Source organism: Sparus aurata, chromosome 3, assembly GCF_900880675.1.
Source record: "Sparus aurata chromosome 3, fSpaAur1.1, whole genome shotgun sequence".
In the NCBI taxonomy this organism is placed as follows: Eukaryota; Metazoa; Chordata; class Actinopteri; order Spariformes; family Sparidae; genus Sparus; species Sparus aurata.
Window position 1 is genome coordinate 31,698,628 of NC_044189.1, and position 5,064 is coordinate 31,703,691.

Sequence of the window (5,064 nt, forward strand, 5' to 3'; positions counted from 1 at the left end):
ACACATATTTCACTTTTTTCTTCTTCTCACTGGTCTTTGTGAATAGCTACTGTTGAATGTGAGCATTAAATAAATGGTTTAATATTGGGATGTAGCAAAGAGAAAATAATAGTCTATACCAAGCATTCACAGACAGCTGAATGCTATGTATTCCTGTGTGTGTGTGTCTGTGTGTGTATGTGTGTGAGTGAGGGGGCGGTGATGATTCAGAAGTCAGATTTCTCACAGGAACAGCCACTTCACTAGAAGCAGAAGCACATTGCAGTTGGCCAGTGAGGAAATATTTTTTTAGTTTTTTCCTCTTCGGTAGGGTTGTGAGGGCTCCACAGAGAAGTGTACAAACGTTAATATTGGATATTTCATTTTCTGACTTGCCGTTTGAATCTGTCATTGTGAGATAATACAGCTGTCACAATGTCCAGAGTTACCAATCTGTCGAAGCTGCGGCAAGAGAGGATGAGGGAGATCAGCCTGCGGGTGAGTTGGCACTATGTTCATGATTGAGACTGACAAAGACATAACACCCGACACTGGCTTCAGCTTCTGATAAACCACACAGTTTTTAAATAGGAAACCACCACCACTTTCGTACAATTTAGTAACTTGATAGATTAAAGGAAAGGGTTAACCTCCTGACTATACAATACTGTTACAAAAAAAGTAGAGATCACTGCTAAAACGTTCGTTGTTTTGTCTTTGTCACTTCCTCCTCTTTCTATATGTGAGTCACTCCCTGTTTTTGTACTTTCAGTGATGAAGCATTTCCTCTTTTGTACTGGGGCATAGACCTGTCAGACCATGGGCCCGATATAGCTGCACAAGTCCTCATCAGTTCTAATCTAGAAATACAGATGTCTTTTTATATTTGTGAATGTAGGTGATGCTGGTGATGTATGTTTTCTAGTATGGAGTGTGCTGCTCACTGGATATTTGACTATAGCAACTGTTGCCATAGAAATGGCAGTGGGTGTGTGTGATGGTACTGCTTTCTTAGAATGTTGTAGGCCTCAAAAATGAATGTGTATGAATAAATATACAAAGCACTCCAGGCTAGATTTACTTAGGCTTTTGCAGCAGATGTAAAGTATCTTCAATCGCAGGGTGTGCATCCAACAGGGTCACACAAATAGGTGGGGACTAAGGTCACTCTATTTACAGTTCTAGTAAGCCATCATCTGCCATTGGTTTCACCTGTGACTGAAACATGGCATGTACAACAGCTGATCAGCAATCATGTCAAACAGACCAGATCCCTCTGGTGCCCACGGAAGAAAAAGAAGAAGAGAAGATGTGGAAAACGGGAAAGAAGGAGGTAATGTGATGGATGCATGTAGTTACTGTTGGAATATAGTGTATTTAATAGAAAGCTAGCGTTTGTTGTCAGTTACTCCACCCTATAGTCATTAGGGCATGTTGAAAAGACTATTAAGGTCTTTGGGGAATAACCTACAAAATATTTTTGTGAAATACACCTTTCCTTTTAAGTGTGACGCACAAACCATTCACTGTCTGCCTCAAGAAACCAGGCAGACATGTTCTGTTGGCATCTCAGTTGTGTTAGCTAGTGTTAGCCCTGCTTAGTCAATTAAAGGGATAGTTCGTGTTTTTTGAAGTGGGGTCATATAAAGTACATATCTATAGTCGATCTGTTCCCTACCGTCATCACCGATCAGCGCAGCCTTAGTTTGGAGAAGTAGAGAGCCGCTCCAGCCCAGATGCTCAGCTTTGTACTGCACTCCGTATCCCTACACATTAGCACAACTGGGCAACAGGTGATCTGCAAGCGGCGAAATACAGTGTGAGGCCTAGCTGCTGGACGAGAGGTTCGCCGTCAGACCGGCCTTTCTTTTGGCACTATATTTTCCCTACGCATTTTCGCTAATGCGTAGGGATACGGAGGTTCAACGGTCTGTTATGTTTAGTTTTTATCAAAAGTAAACCTCTCATCCAGCAGCTGGGCCTCACACTGTATTTTGCCGCTTGCAGATCACCTGTTACCCAGTTGCGCTAATGTGTAGGGATACGGAGGTTCTACGGTTGAGAAAATGTAGTGCCAAAAGAAAGGGCGGTCTGACGGCGATGTAAAGCGGTGTGAATTCTCTCTATACAACATATAGGCCTACTTGAACTGTTATAGATTTTTTTAGGTGAGCCTTGTTTTAGGTGGTTAAATTTAGCTTTTTCCCTGGACCACGTTCACTGCAGTACAAAGCTGAGCGTCTGGGCTGGAGCGGCTCTCTACTTCTCCAAACTGAGGCTGCGCTGATTGGTGTTTACGGTAAGGAACAGATCGAATATGTACTTTAGATGACCCCACTTCATAAAACACGAACTATCCCTTTAAATAGCTCTCCAATTTCCATCACGTTTGGTTAATAGTTTCAAACCATTGCAATTCTTTATTGAATACATGTTTTGTTTAAGAATGCAGGTGTTAAACTCTTACCATTTAGAATGTTTACTGTTATCACTGGTGGAAAGTAACTAAGTAAGCTACATTTACTTAGAAAGCTACAAGTACTATTATTATTAGTAATCTTATTATGTCATATATAATCGTATGCAGAGGGACCAAATCAGTACTTTTACTATAATTCTTTAACTGCATTTTGCTACTGATACTTTGGTGTTTTTACTTAAGTAAATATCTGAATACTTCTCCCACCACTGGCTATAATGTGGCTTAGGTGCTGTTACCCATTTCACTATCAGCAGTTTTATATATCAGTTTAATGTAACAACCAGTGGTCAAATTTACTCCTCTCATTTTGCTCCCACATGAAGATCCTCGGCAACCTGCTGACACCTCAACCCCAGCACCTTCCAGCAATGCAGCAGCAAGTGCCCCTGCATGGTTCGAATTACGGGGGAGCTAAGGGGAGCTCGGCTCCCCTGAAAAGGACCTGAGCTCCCCTGAAAGCGTACTTAGAGACATTTAGGGGGAACTCTAAAAACCTGTTCCTTTTTGTGTCACATACAGATTTTGATTTTCTGTAGGTTAAGTTTCCTGAAATAAATAATAATAGTAAAACCTATTGTTTTAAATGGCCGAACATGTACCAGAAGCGTTATGACGCTGAGATAAAAGCAGGTTAAAACCGTTAAGTCCGGCGGGGAGGATCGGAGCCTCCGCCTCAGCTCCACCGCTCCTCAGCTGTTGATCCTCGGTGTGACTGCTGCTGCTGTCCCCCCCGCCACGGCCGGGCTCAGTTACGCTCTGACCGACCGGGGGCCGCTCCGTGAGTCGGTGTCCGACTCATGGAGCCTGCTATATAAACCTAACAACAGCGATTAATTAACATAGTGTAGAGTTGTGATTAGCTGTGCTTTATGTGACTTTCACCCAGCTGGAAGAAAACATAGAAGATGAAATGAGATGGCTGGTCTGCTGTGGCTTTACTGGTGTTCTACTGAGGAAAGTAGCAGCACCCAACAGTTGCCCTCCTGCCTTCTGTAACTTTATAGGCTTATAGAGAGAGCGAGCGGCAAGGTCCTCCCATGTAAAAACAACTGTCTGAGTGAAATCATTCTGATTCAAGAACTCTTCTCATTAGTTAACATTCACAAAGATCAGATGATAATGTTGATACCTGATACCAGCAGGGCTCTGTAAAACCCATAAAAGTCTTAAACAGCGCAGCACCATGCGCGGGTGAGCTCTCATAGACACATTTTTTCCCCTAAGAGTTGGGAGAGAAATTAATCTCAGTTCTGAGTGAAGAATTGTGCTTCTGCATATGTCCTGTTCGTGTTTTCCAAATACAATTGTTAAAGCTGTACTCATTCATTTTGATTTTGATCAGCAATGGAACTAATAATAATACACGCACAAGAAGTCTCTTTTTTTCCAAAATGTCTTAAGTTTGCTATACAATGTTTGACAAATGTTCAGCTTTATTGTTTTACCACATGTGATTCTTGAAGGAGTGTGTATGACAAGCAGAACAACTCTGACTGTGTCCCCCTGCTGTGTGATTTTTTACTTATTTAATTAATTTTTTTGCTCTGATTAATAAATGTATTCTCTGATTTTGAAACAGTAGCCTTATAATGTTGTTGTTGTAATGCTGCCTCTCTGAAATGTTATTAACAGTATTAACTGTCTGTAGTAGTAACAGTAGAATGTTTTTTGAAGTTACCCTGCAATTGATTGCTTTGCCGCGCATTTCCATGTATGTGTGTGTGACATGTTTAGTAGCGGAGCGCACTGGAAAATTGGGCTCCCCCGAAAGCCACTGTGTAATTCGAACCGTGTGCCCCTGTCCCTCCCACCTCAGAATAGCCTAGCGATGTAGCATCAGTTCTCCCCTCTATGTCAGCACAGCTAGGTTCAAACTCATTAAAACCTACCTGAGATCTTCTATGGGACAAGAGCATCTCAGTGAACATCGTTAGAGTAAATAATGTGGTCTCCCAACAGATATCTACATTATGCATTTTGCACTGAGGTTTCTGTAATAATATTTGTGTGCAATTATTGAAATATTGTACTTGTAAATCTGCACTGAGTTCTTTGATACTATATTTTTGTGCAATATCTCATTTATATTGTATACATATTTCACTTTATCCAATTATTTCTATAATACTGTGTTATTTCTAAAATAAAGAAAATTGATTTAAAGCAATACAGTGTCTTTGTGAATGTATGAATGTCATTGCTGTGTGATGGCAATGTCTAACATGCAAGGGGCACCAGCTGAAATCTTGCCTGGGGCACGAAATTGGTCAAGACTGGCTCTGGTCGGAGTGGTGTTTTTAAACTTGAGTAGGCTTATTTCCAGTTTTGTTTCTTACAATAAATGTACTCTTTCAAATAAAGCTGTATATTTGTCTTTTTAAGGAAAAGGACAACTAGCTTAATCGAAAAACCACAAATCATCTAACATTTTTATATACAGATACATAACATTAGCCATTGGTTGGCTCAATAAATGTAGGCTAACAGCTTTCAATCAGTTCAATCAAATCAAAACAATTAGCAAATCAACACATTCTGTTGCATTTATATTTCACACAGCATCCCAGCTGTCTTAGATAGATAGATAGATAGAATTACTTTAA

At 40.6% G+C, this 5,064-nt stretch overlaps 1 long non-coding RNA gene across 1 annotated transcript; it reads left to right on the top strand.

Moving 5' to 3' along the window:
* Positions 1-207: 207 nt before the first annotated feature.
* On the top strand, positions 208-4,624 carry LOC115578390 (uncharacterized). Its single transcript, XR_003983436.1, has 3 exons — positions 208-477; positions 1,159-1,312; positions 2,785-4,624. It is a non-coding gene; the product is annotated as an uncharacterized LOC115578390 (long non-coding RNA).
* Positions 4,625-5,064: the final 440 nt, after the last annotated feature.